This window comes from Hemiscyllium ocellatum, chromosome 39 (assembly GCF_020745735.1).
Source record: "Hemiscyllium ocellatum isolate sHemOce1 chromosome 39, sHemOce1.pat.X.cur, whole genome shotgun sequence".
Classification (NCBI taxonomy): Eukaryota; Metazoa; Chordata; class Chondrichthyes; order Orectolobiformes; family Hemiscylliidae; genus Hemiscyllium; species Hemiscyllium ocellatum.
In genome coordinates this window covers 42781392-42795426 of record NC_083439.1, presented here as the reverse complement: position 1 = coordinate 42795426, position 14035 = coordinate 42781392, and the positions used below count along the sequence as shown (strand labels likewise).

General features: G+C 46.8%; 1 long non-coding RNA gene across 3 annotated transcripts in view; it reads right to left on the bottom strand.

Annotated features, from left to right (window-relative positions):
- LOC132834327 (uncharacterized) overlaps positions 1 to 14035 on the bottom strand; it is a 109052-nt gene that overhangs the window by 52215 nt on the left and 42802 nt on the right. For all 3 annotated transcript variants that reach the window (XR_009647173.1, XR_009647171.1, XR_009647172.1), the window contains exons 6-7: positions 6700 to 6836; positions 2648 to 2776 (exon numbers count right to left, since the gene is read on the bottom strand). This is a non-coding gene — a long non-coding RNA (uncharacterized LOC132834327). The remainder of the gene's footprint in view (positions 1 to 2647; positions 2777 to 6699; positions 6837 to 14035) is intronic.

The following is a 14035-nucleotide window of genomic DNA, read 5'->3' as shown; positions in this document are numbered from 1 at the left end:
AATCCTTAGAAGAGTATAAAGGAAGTAGGAGTATACATAAGAGGGAAATCAGGAGGGCAAAATGCGTATGAGATAGATCTGACAAATTGAATTAAGGAGAATGCAAAGGGTTTTTACAAATATATTAAGGAAAAAATGGTAACAAAGGAGAGAATAGGGCCCCACAAAGATCAGCAAGGCGGCCTTTGTGTGGAGCCGCAGAAAATGGGGGAGATATTAAATGAATATTTTGCATCAGTATTTACTGTGGAAAAGGATATGGAAGATATAGACTGCAGAGAAATAGATGGTGACATCTTGCAAAATGTCCACATAACAGAGGAGGAAGTGCTGGATGTCTTCAAACGGGTAAAGGTGAATAAATCGCCAGGAACTGACCAGGTGTACCCGAGAACTCTGTGGGAAGCTAGAGAAGTGATTGCTGGGCCTCTTGCTGAGATATTTGTATCTCAGGTGAGGTGCCGGAAGACTGGAGGTTGGCAAACGTGGTGCCACTGTTTAAGAAGGGTGGTAAAGACAAGCCAGGGAACTATAGACCAGTGAGCCTGAACTCAGTTGTGGGCAAGTTGTTGGAGAGAATCCTGAGGGACAGGATGCACATGTATTTGGAAAGGCAAGGACTGATTAGGAAGAGTCGACATGGCTTTGCGCATGGGAAATCATGTCTCATAAACTTGATTGACTTTTTTGAAGCAGTAACAAAGAACATTGAGGAGGGCAGAGTGATAGATGTGATCTATATGGGCTTCAGTGGGGCATTCGACAAGGTTCCCCATGGGAGACTGATTAGCAAGGTTAGAACTCATGGAATACAGGGAGAAGTAGCCATTTGGATACAGTACTGGCTCAAAGGGAGAAGACAGAGGGTGGTGATGGAGGGTTGTTTTTCAGACCGGAGGCCTTTGACCAGAGCAGTGCCACAAGGCTCAGTGCTGGGCCCTCTACTGTTTGTCATTTACATAAATGATTTGGATGCAAGCATAAGAGGTACAGTTAGTAGGTTTACAGATGACACCAAAATTGGAGGTGTAGTGTTTAGCGAAGAGGGTTACAACAGGATCTGGACCAGATGAGCCAATGGGCTAACTGGCAGATGGAGTTTAATTCAGATAAATGTGATGTGCTGCATTTTGGTAAAGCAAGTTTTAGCAGGACTTATACACGTAATGGTAGGGTCCTACGGAGTGTTGCTGACCAAAGAGACCTTGGAGTGCAGGTTCATAGCTCCTTGAAAGTAGAGTCGCAGGTAGATAGGATAGTGAAGGTGGCATTTGGTAAGCCTTCCTTTATTGGCCAGAGTATTCAGTACAGGAGATGGAAGGTCATGTTGCGGCCATACAGAACATTGGTTAGGGCACTGTTGGAATATTTTATCCAATTCCGGTCTCCTTCCTATCGGAAGAATTGTTGTGAAGCTTGAAAGGGTTCAGAAAAGATTTACAAGGATGTTGTCAGGGTTGGAGGATCTGAGCTACAGGGAGAGGCTGAACAGGCTGGGGTGGTTTTCCCTGGAGCTTCGGAGGCTGAGGGGTGACCTTACAGAGGTTTACAAAATTATGAGGGGCATGGATAGGATAGGATAAATAGACAAAGTCTTTTCCGTGGGGTCAGGGAGAAAAGAACTCGAAGGCATATGTTTAGGGTGAGAGGGGAAAGATATAAAAGAGACCTAAGGGGCAGCTTTTTCACGCAGAGTGTGGTACATGGATGGAACGAGCTGCCAGTGGGTGTGGTGGAGGATGGTACAATTTTAACATTTAAGAGGCATTTGGATGGGTATATGAATAGGAAAGGTTTGGAAGAATATGGGCCGGGTGCTGCCAGGTGAGACTAGATTGGGCTGGGATATCTGGTTGGCATGGACGGGTTGGACTGAAGGGTCTGTTTCCGTGCTCTACCTCTCTATGACTGTATCACTCATGGAGGTTATAGAAATAAACTGCGTGGTCGCGTCTGGAGGAGATTAAAGGTATAATGGTTTGTAGTTACTGAAGGAAATTACATCAATCGGGACCAGCAGAGTTTACAGAGACTGAGTGTGTCTTAGAGACAGGAAGAGTTCATAGTCATCATTAGAAATGCAGAAACTAATTTATGAGAGAAGCAGGGCCACTCTGCTTTGTGCCCAGAGACAAGGAGGAGTCTAACAGCTGGAGGAGGTTACTAAGGTACAGAGCTTTTTTGTTGTCGTGACAGGAAGGTTACTGAGATCATGAAGGTAGTAGGAATTTGAAAAAGTCACAAAGACAGGGAGGTTGTTCAGGTCTGGAAAGGACTACACTGACAGGGATGGCTTCAGGAACTGAAGAGCTATTTTTCTTCAGTTAAGGAGAGATGTGAAACCCGGGATGAAAGGCAAAGGCAGAGACCTGGAGAGTTTTACTGATATGAGGAGCTTTCAGGGATAAGCAGGATTGTAGGGGCTGATAGAGATTGGGGAAGTGGTATCGATGAAACAGACAGTGGAGAAACTGACAGACATAGGGAGGGTTCTGTGGAACAGATGAATTTACAGACAAGGTGGTGATAATGAAGCCTGAGATTTTTCTCATGTTCCTTGCCCAGCATTGTTCCTACATCATGCCCTCAGGGTCTGAATTAAAGCCCATGAACTCCTCCCTGTGCTCTTTACTGTGAGTGATCTTACCGGCTGAAGGATTTACTAAAAGCTCCAGATCTCACTCTCCATCTCTCTCTGGCTGACCAACCGTCTTCAATGTGGTGATGGACGAGACAGGAATTGGGAATTCTGCTCAGTCTGGGACATCAGGAATACCTACAGTAGATAGAGAAGTAGACAGAATGGGAAATGACACTAATGCAATGAAGGTTACACATGGAGAATGGCAATGAGTCCCATAGAGATATGGAAATTCCCATCTCTATCCATGGCCTGTGCAGTTGCTTCCCTCTGGAGTGGGGAATGCTGTTGGCTCAGGATCTGGAGTAACTGCAAGAGTGAGAGACACTGACAGAGGCAGCAATTAGACCCACACAGTGAGGGATATCACATGGAGAGAGACTGAGTGATATCAGCAGTTTGCTGGAAGGTGTCAGGATCACACAATGGTATCATCAGAAGTGGTTCTGACCAGTGAGCACTGCTCCCAGTACTCAGGGAGGACTGAGCTATTTTATTGGGATAGGCTCGTCTGGTACCAGGATTATGCAGTGTGCTATAAACGGACACAGATGAGGAGGGGGACAGGTCTCAGGTGAATGGAAATTCCCAAGTCCAAAGAGAATAGTTGAAATATTTGAACACCATGGAGATGTGGATGAAGACCAACAGAAAGAAACATTAAGGGACTGAGTTTAATTAAAATACGACATTATCAAATAGATTTGTGACAGGAAATTATTGGTTAAAATAAAGTAAATGCCATTCCCGCCCCTCACAATTCCTCATACACCACAAGTGACATCACTTCCGCCCCTCACATCATCGCTGATGTCACACACTCAGTGACTGCCGCTCCCCCCCACTGCCGTGTTTGCCAACACTCCCGCCCCCACCAACACCACTCACCTGCATTCTGCTGACACCACCCCCAAGTCCCACTGTCACCATCCCCACCCCCAGAACCCTGAGGGGAACACCACTCCTGCCCATGACTCCATCCCCATCCCCCCTAACACCACACCCACTCCAGTTACAGGCACCGTCCCCTCCCCCAGCACCACACCTACGCCTGGTCCCAGCTCCCACTCCTGCCGAGTTTTCACCATTCCCCCTGACCACACCCTCACTGAGGACGAATGATCAGTCCTCAGCAAAGGCCTCACCTTTATCCCCCTCCGTCCACACATCAATTAATTTAATACACACCGTGACATCGAACACATCTCCCACCGCCTCCGCCTCAAAGCTTACTTTTACAATGAACACTCCCGTCTATTTTCTGAGGACCCCTTTTCCGGCGTCCAATACACTCCATCCACCAGGACACCCCAAGCTGGCCTATTACCTGCCTTCGATCTCTTCATTTCCAACTTCCACCGACACATTAACCGCCTCAACCTATCTACCCCCTCCCCCACTCCAACCTCTCACCCTCACAACGTGCAGCCCTCCACTACCTCTGCTCCACTCCCGACCTCATCATCAAACCAGCAGATAAAGGGGGTGCAGAAGTAGTTTGGTGCACTGACCTCTACACCGCTGAAACCATGATGCCAACTCAAAGACACCTCCTCCTACCACCCCCTTCACCATGACCCACCTCCCATCACCAAACCGTCATCTCCCAGAGTGTACAGAACCTCATCACCTCAGGAGGAGATCTCCCACCCACAGCTTCCAACCTCATTGTCCAGAATCACCCACTGCCCGGTTCTACCTCTTTCCCAAGATCCACAAGCCTGACCACCTTGGCCGACCCATTGTCTCAGCATGCTCCTGCGCCACCGAACTCATGTCTGCCTACCTCGACATTGTCCTATCCCCCAGTCCAGGAACTACCCACATTCGTTCGAGAAACCACCCACACCCTCCACTCCTCCAACACTTCCGTTTCCCTGGCCCCCAACGCCTCATCTTCACAATGGATATCCAATCCCTCTACACCTCCATCCACCATGACCAGGACCTCTAAAGCCCTCCGTTTCTTCCTCTCCCGACGTCCACAACAGTACCCTTCCACCGACACTCTCATTCGGTTGGCTGAACTTGTCCTCACCCTTAACAATGTTTCCTTCAAATCCTCCCACTTCCTCCAGACCAAAGGGGTAGCAATGGGCACCCGCATGGGCCCCAGCTATGCCTGTCTCTTTGTTGGCTACGTAGAACAGTCCATCTTCCGTCGTTACAATGGCACCACTCCCAACGTCTTCCTCTGCAACATTGATGACTGCATTGGCACCACCTCGTGCTCCCTCAAGGAAGTTGAGCAATTCATCAACTTCACCAACACATTCCATCCTGAACTTAAATTTGCCTGGATCATCTCTGATACCTCCCTCCCTTTCCTGGACCTCTCCATCCCCATTAATGACAACTGACTTGACACTGACATTTTTTTACAAACCTTCCGACTCCCAAAGCTACCTAGATTACATAACTTCCTACCCTACCGTTTGCAAAATTCCCAACCCCTATTCCCAATTCCTCTGCCTCCGCCGTACCTGCTCCCAGGTGGGCCAGTTCCACCACAGAACACACCAAATAGCCTCCTTCTTTAGAGATCGGATTTTCCCTTCCCACCTGGTAAAAGATGCCCTCCAACGCATCTCGTCCACATCCCACACCTCCGCCTTCAAATCCCACCCCTCCAACCGTAACAAGGACAGAATGCCCCTAGTTCTCACCTTCCACCCTACCAACCTTCCCATAAACCAAATCATCCGCCGCCATTTCCACCACCTCCAAACTGACCCCACCACCAGTGATATATTTCCCTCCCCACCCCTCTCCACTTTCCACAAAGACCATCCCTGCGTGACTACCTGGTCAGTTCCACGCCGCCCAAAAACCCACTCTCCCTTCCTGGCACCTTCTCCTGCCACCGCAGGTATTGCAAAACCTGCGCCCACACCTCTCCCCTCACCTCCATCCAAGGCCCCAAAGGAGCCTTCCACATCCAACGTTTTACCTGCACATCCACCAATATCATTTATTGTATCCGCTGCTCCCGATGCGGTCTCCTCTACATTGGGGAGACTGGACACCTCCTAGAAGAGCACTTTAGGGAACATCTCTGGTACACCCGTTCCAATCAACCCCACCGGCCTGTGACCCAACATTTCTACTACCCCTCCTACTCTGCCGAGGACATGCAGGTTCTGGGCTTCCTCCATCGCTGCTTCCTCACCACCCGACGCCTGGAGGAAGAACGCCTCACCTTCCGCCTCGGAACACTTCAACCCCGGGGCATAATTGTGGACTTCACCAGTTTCCTCATTTTCCCTTCCCCCATCTCACCCCACCTCCAGCCTTCCAGCTCAGCACCGCCCTCATGACCTGTCCTAATGGCCTATCTCCCTTCCCACCTTATCCACTCCATCCTCATCTCTGACCTCTCACCCCCATCCCCACCCCCATTCACCCATTGTACTCATTGCTAACTTCCCCCATCCTCCACTCTGACCTAGCACCTTCTTCCCCACCCCATTCACCTATTGTACTCTATGCTACTTTCTTCCCATTCCCACCCTCGCTCATTTATCTCTCCACTCTGCAAGCTCCCCGCCTCTGTTCCTGAGGAAGGGCTTTCGCCCGAAACATCGATTTTCCTGTTCCTCGGATGCTGCCTGACCTGCCGTACTTTTCCAGCACCACTCTAATCTAGACGCTGGTTTCCAGCATCTGCAGTCCTTGTTTTTACCTTATTGAAGGAGGAGATTACCGAGATAAGGCATATTGTAGACACTGAACAAAGTTACAGGGGTTGGGATGGTCATCTGGAATGCAGTACATTTCAAATATGTGTAGGGACTATCGGGAAGGGAGGAGGTTACAGCCATAGGATCTGTTACAGGAATTAAAAATTATTGAAGACACTGGACTACAAGACATGCCATAGATACAGTATTGCAGAGTAGTGAGCTTTAATATAACAGAAGTTGCATTGGGGCGGTGATTGAGTCCGAGGTGTGTGTGTACTGTGCTCGCCTCCAGCACTGTATCTATGTCATGTTGTGTTAACAGATGTTTGGAGCCCTCTCATTGCTCTTTGCTCTGTGCATTGTGGGGGGCCTTACCTCACTACAGGATTTATTGAAGGCTCCAGATCTCCTTTCCCTTTGTCTCCCTCTGGCAGACCAACTGCGTTCAATGTGGTGATGGATAATCCACCCCGCAGCTGGGAAGGCTATTGAGTCAGGACTTTCCTGAGTACCTACAGGAGACAGAGAAATAGACAGAATGGGAAATTAAACAGATGCAGTGATGGTTACACATGGAGAATGGCACTGAGTCCCACAGAGATCTGTAAAATGGAGCGATATTAAGTAATAGTCCCAGATTGCTGGAAGATGTCAGGATCACACAGTCATGTTGGAAGAATGGGTTTAGCTTCATGATGCCCTTGTATCAGTGCTCAGGGATGAGCAGATGAAGTGATGCCCTAGTGCTATTATTGTGAGAGAATGTATCCAAAACCTCAGCTAATGTTCAGGGGAGACAGGTTTGAATCCCGCCATCTGAAAAGGAGACATTTGAAATCAATAATTTTAAAAACAATTATTAACAATCCACTAATAAGTATGAAACCATTCCTGAAGTACAACAAATCCAAACACTTGTCCTTTAGATACGAACATCTGCCCATCCTGTCCTGGTCTGCATGATAATACCCACAGCAAAGTGTTTGCCTCTCAATTACCCTCTGAAATGGCCGAGCAAGTTACTCAGTTCAGGGGATTCTAGGATTGAGCAAGAAAGGCTGGTCAGTAAGAGACACCCACATCCCCTACCTGATTTTAAAATGAAAGCTACCAGGATGGGCCCCCTGGAACTGTGCTGGGACCTGTGTCCTGGCCAATCATGTTGGTAGGTTATTGGATAGGGCATTAAACTGGCAGAGAGGATGCAGGTGAAAGGAGGTTTCCAAATCCAAAGGGAAAAGGTGAAGCAATGGAACAGCATGGGAATGTGGCTGAAGACAAACAGAAAGGAACAGGATGGGGCAGAGTTAAACTAAAATTGTACATCAGCAAATAGATTTGTGACAGAAAATTGTGGAAGAGAGGATATTATGTTTTTTTTTTGAATGGACAATGTTGCTGCAATAAGGTGAATGGATTTGTGACACAGATATAAAAGTGATTTAGACACCAGGGAGACATGGATACAGGGTGAACAAAAATATTCAGTGGTTCGTAATCCTGTGCAAACTCAGGCAAAATGGGCAACGCTAACAATAATGGATAACAAAGGCATTACAGAGAAAGCATTTGGCCGCAGATCATGAAGTAGAGTCAGTCTGAATGTAAACTCTGTCTACTACTTGCCAAGGACACAAGCAGCAGTTTTAGCCACCGAACAGCATTCCATTGCTCGTCACTGCATTAAACAGGAACTCATTGGAATTTTTTAACAAAGGTATTGTGATAATTTTGGAAAACTTCAATATTTGTATAATCTGGGACAATCACACGGACGACATTGATATTGGAAGTGCAGTTCGGTTAATTTTTTTTCAGTGTTTCTTTGAAAAACACATTGTGCAACTGTTAAGGGACATAACTATCGCAGAGCGACCGTGTAATGAAACTTAGTGAATGAGTAATGTCACCTGCAGAGATCCTTCGGGAAATTGTGATGAAGTACAGTTTAAGGAAATATAAAGTTTTAAAGTGAATCACAGAAAGAACAAGCTACAACTAGAGTTTGAGAGGAGAACTGACCAAGGTAAACAGGCTAAACAGACTGAAATATGTGTCTGAAAATGAACAGTGGAAAACATTTGTAGGAACAATGCAAAGTACTCAACAAAAGAACGTTCGATTGAAAAAGTAAAATCCTCAGCAAGAAACTCCCACTGATCCCTCACTCAGGACAAAAGGGATCATACTAGATTATGAGGCTGAGAAGATCACCATAAAGTCCTGAAGTGAGAGTGTGTTTTAGGAGTAAATGTTCATGGATTGCAATGGGTCTGCTCACAGGAGCAGGGCTGTGGGAAGGGGAACCTTGGTCAGGGTTCATTGACACAATAGGAACAGGGAGAGGTGAAGGTGCTGGAGGTGGTGAGAGTGTTACAGAGAGTGGTCTGGGTGTTACAAAGCCAGTCTGAATTGCTGCAGCTGGAGGGGTTTGCAGAGGTAGGGAGGGACATAGGTATTTTTATATATTCATTCATGGGGTGTGGGTGTCACTGCCTGGAACAACGTTCTTTGTCCCCACTGCTAATTACCCAGAGGGTAGCTCAGAGTCAGCCATATTGCTGTGGGTGTGGAGTCAGGTTAGAATGTCAGATGTCCTTCACTAGAGGAGGTCAGTGAACTAGATGAGTTCTTCCTACTGATCAACAATGTTTTTTACTGTGGCCCCACCAATGTCTTTTACAGCCACAACATGACATCCCAACTCTTACGCTTAATGCTCTCCCGAATGAAGATAACCACACCAAACGCCTGCTTCACCAGCCTGTCTACCTGTGACACCACTTTCAAAGAACTGTGTACCTGGGTCACTGGATCTCTGACTGAAAACACCACCCAGGGCCCGAACAATAACTGTACAAGTCCCACCCTGGTTTGTTTCACCAAAATGGAACACTTCACATTTATCTAATTAAACTCCATCTGCTATTTTTCAGCCCACTATCCCAGCAGAACTGTTCATCCTGTTGTATCATAGATAACCTTCTTCACTGTCCACTTTACCACCAATGTCAGTGTCACCCAAGAAGCTTACTTACCAGGAAACCAATATTCCCATCCAAACCATTTATCCAAATGACAAACAACAGTGGACCCATTACACCACTGGTCACATGTCTCCAGTCAGAAACACAACATGTCTCCCATCACCCTCTGTCTCCTACCATCAAGCCAATTTTGTATCCAGTTCACTAGCTCCTCCTGAATGCCATATCCTTTTACACTGCTTTGAGTTTATCACCCAGTATACCAGACAGAACACAGAACGCAGAACAGTACAGCCCAAGACCCTTCGGCCATGATTTCATGCCAACCTTTTATCCAACTGTAAGAACAAAGTAAACTACATACCCTTCATTTCACTATTATCCACATGTTATCCAAGAGTCTATTAAATGTCCCGAATGTGTCTAATTTTACTACCACCACTGGCAGTGCATTCCAACCACCTACCATTCTCTACCCGCTTATCCATCCTCCATTCACCTTAAAATTATACCGCCTTGTAATAACCATTTATTCCATAGGAGGAAATGTCTCTGACTATTCACTCTCTCTCTGTGCCTCTTATCAACTTGTTCACCTCCACAAAGTCAGCCCGCTCCCTTCTTCACTCCAATGAAAAAAGCCTTAGCTCCCTTAACCTTTCTTTGTAAGAACTGCCCTCCAGTCCAGGCAGCATCCTGGTAAATCTCGGGTGTACGCTCGCTAAAACTTGCACATCCTTCCTGTAAACAGGGGACCAGAACTGAACACAATATTCCAAGTGTGGTCTCACCAGGATGCTATAAAGATGCAGTAACACCTCACGGCTCTTACAATCAATCCCCTTCTTAGGGAAGCCAACACAACATATGCCTTTTTAACAACCCTACCAACGTGCGTGGCTATTTTGAGGGATCAATGGACATGGACCCCATGGTCTCTCTGTACTTCCACACTGCCAAGCATTCTGCCTTTCACCCTGTATCCTGCATTCAAATTCCACCTTCCAGAATGAATCACTTCACATTTTTCCAGATTGGACTCCATCTGCCACTCCCAGCCCAGCTCTGCGTCCTGTCAATGTCCCACTGCAACCTACAACAGCCCTCCACATTCCCCATCACTCCATCAACCGTCATGCGATTGGCAAACGTACTAACCCACAATCCGAGTCATTGACAAAAATCACAAAGAACAGAGTGCCAGAGCCGATTGTTACAGAACCCCACTGGTCACTGAGCTCCAGGCTCAATACTGTCCATCTGCTGCCACCCTCTGTCTTCTCTGGGCCATCCAATCCTGTATCCAGACAGACAGATTTCCCTGTATCCCAATCAACCTTCTTTTCTGAATGAGCCATCATCGTATTCTGTCATATCCTCAAAGAATTCAATAAGGTTTGTGAGGCATGACCTGTCCCTCACAAACCCATGCTGACTGTCTCTAATTAGACCATAGAACATAGAACAGTACAGCACAGAACAGGCCCTTCAGCCCACCATGTTGTGCCGACCACTGATCCTCATGTATGCACCCTCACATTTCTGTGACCATATGCATATCCAGGAGTCTCTTAAATGTCCCCAATGACCTTGCTTCCACAACTGCTGCTGGCAACGCATTCCATGCTCTCACAACTCTGTGTAAATAACCCGCCTCTGACATCCCCTCTATACTTTCCTCCAACAGCTTAAAACTATGACCCCTCATGTTAGTCATTTCTGCCCTGGGAAATAGTCTCTGACTATCGACTCTATCTATGTCTCTCATTATCTTGTATACCTCAATTAGGTCCCCTCTCCTCCTCCTTTCGTCCAATGAAAAAAGTCTGCTCTCAGTCAACCTCTCCTCATAAGATAAACCCTCCAGTCCAGGCAGCATTCTGGTAAACCTCCTCTGAACCCTCTCCAAAGCATCCACATCTTTCCTATAATAGGGTGACCAGAATTGGATGCAGTATTCTAAGTGCGGTCTAACCAAAGTTTCATAGAGCTACAACAAGATCTCACGACTCTTAAACTCAATCTCTCTGTTAATGAAAGCCAAAACACCATATGCTTTCTTAACAACCCTGTCCACTTGGGTGGCCATTTTAAGGGATCTATGTACCTGCACCCCAAGATCCCTCTGTTCCTCCACACTGCCAAAAATCCTATCCTTAATCCTGTATTCAGCTTTCAAATTCGACCTTCCAAAATGCATCACCTCGCATTTATCCAGGTTGAACTCCATCTGCCACCTTTCAGCCCATCTCTGTATCTTGTCAATGTCCCGCTGCAGCCTACAACAGCCCTCTATACTTTCAACGACACCTCCAATCTTTGTGTTATCTGAAAACTTGCTGACCCATCCTTCAATGCCCTCATCCAAGTCATTAATAAAAATTACAAACAGTTGGAATGCTACGAGTGATTGCGGAGTTTACAGGGATAAGGTTGTTGGTAGGACAGGGCTCGATTACACAGACAGGGACTGTTTTTGGCAGCTGAGTAGGTTGCAGGGATAAAGAGTTTTGTAACATCTGGCGGAACAAACTGAGATATGGAGGGTCATCGTGACTGAAGATGTTTAAAGATCTAGGAAGGCTTAGGCTCTGGGGGTTATTTAGACATGGAGGCTGTGGAATCTGGGTTCGTTTTTGAGAGATTGGGGTGGCAAGTTTGGTTGGAGACAGTTTCACAGATAAGGGAGCATAGCACAAACAGGAGGAAGTTCCTGCGGTAGGGAGGGTTCGAGTGGAGAGTGATGTCTACACAGATAGGGATGTAAGAGCTGGAGAAGGTTATGGAGATGCGTAACTGGATGGAGATACAGGAGGAGCTTACATTGACACGGTGGGTGATAGTGACGGGAGAATGTTACATAGTTAATGGTTCTTGTAGGAACAGGACCGGGTGAAACACAGGCATTGGAGTGGGATCTACAGATCGGGAGTGTAGCAGGGACCTGACAGGATAACACAGATAGGGATGCTGGTAGGGACTCCACAGACTGATGGCGTTTTAGGGACTGGAAGAGGTTATGTGCACAGGGAGGGCTGTAAGACTGCAGGAGCTCATAGGGAGTTGAAGATTTGGAGCAGTTCACAGAGGGAGAGTTCTCCAACAGGAGTAGGTTACAGATAGTGAGGGTTGTGTAGACTGAGAAAGTTAAAGAGAGGGGGAGTTTTCAGGTCCAGAAGAGATTACACTGACAGGGACAGTTGAAGATACTGAACAAAAAAGAACATGGAGAAGATTACACAGATAGGGAGGGATGTTGGGACTGAAGGTGAATACACACACGGAGGGTTGTATTAGGCGGAGCTTAGAGGGATAGGGACTGGTGTCGGGATTTACACAGATAAGGAACGTGGTGTTTTTGGAGAAGGTTACACTGATGCAGACAGTGTTTGGGAGTGTTTAATGGACTACAGAAGAGCTCAGAGAGAATGTATTATGGGGAGTGGAGGAGATTACAGACACAGAGATGGCTGTCGGTTTGAAAAGAGTTTCTACAGATCCTCAGTGCTGTAAGGCTGGAGGGAGGTTACAATAATAAGGGTTACCTACACTTAATGACTTCTTTGATATGGAGAAAGTCTCAGAATGGGATTGTCAAAAGGAAATATAGACAGTTCAGATGAGTTTACAGAGATATAAATGTTTTTGGGGGTTTCAGGATGAAACAGTGATTGGGAGTGATGTAACGAATGGCAATAATTTTAGGGATTATTCTAAAGGCAGGAAGTGGTGACAGCCATATCGATTGTGGTAAGGACTGGAGAATCTTACATCGCCAAGGAGTGTTTTAGAGACTGTTGGAGACTCCACATATAAGGAGAGTATTGGGGATGGTTGACAGGACTGGGCAATAACCTGAATAGAATCTCCACAGTGTGGAAAAAGGCCATTTGGCCCAACAAATCCACATCAACCCTCTAAAGAGCATTCTAACCAGACCCATCCCTCTCCCTGTCCATTAAACACTGCCTTTCTCGTGGTGAACTCACCTAAACCACACTTGCCTGAATACTACAGTGAATTTCTGATGGCCAATCCACGTATCGTGCAAATGTTGGGCTATGGAAGGAAACCGGAGCACCCGGAAGAAACCCACACAGTCAGAGGGGAGTACATGCAAAGACCACACAGACAGTCGGCCAAGGCTGGAATTGAAGCCAGGTTCCAGGCACAGTGAGGCTGATTATACAGAGCACTGCAGAGATTGGACTAGGTCACAAGTTCACAAGGGTCTCTTGGAACAGGAGAAGGTTACATAGATGGTGTCCATGAGAGGGACTAGAGGGAGTTAACACAATAGGGAAGGTTGTGGATTCTCTCTACAATTAGAGGTAGGGACAGTTGGGGAAACTGGATGAAGTTAGGCATACTCAGAGTTGTACACACTGGGTGAGGTTACTGAGTTAGCAAGGATTCTATGGACTGACTAAGGTTATGGACAGATGCAGTTGTGGGAACGTGAATTGTTGCAACAATTGAGAGGATATTTCAGGCACATTGATGCTTTTAGTGGCTGCAGGATGTTCGAGAGCTAAGAAGGCTCGTCCTGACTGGAGGTGATCAGAGGTAAGAAACATTGTACTGATGGGAGTTAGTCACAGAGAAGAGAGAGAGAGGGCAAGGTTACAGATCTCAGGAGCTTTCAGGTGGCTTCACAATGTTACACAAAGGGAGGGTTAGCAGGAAACGCTGTAGGAACTGGAGGACTCTGTACAGACAGTGGG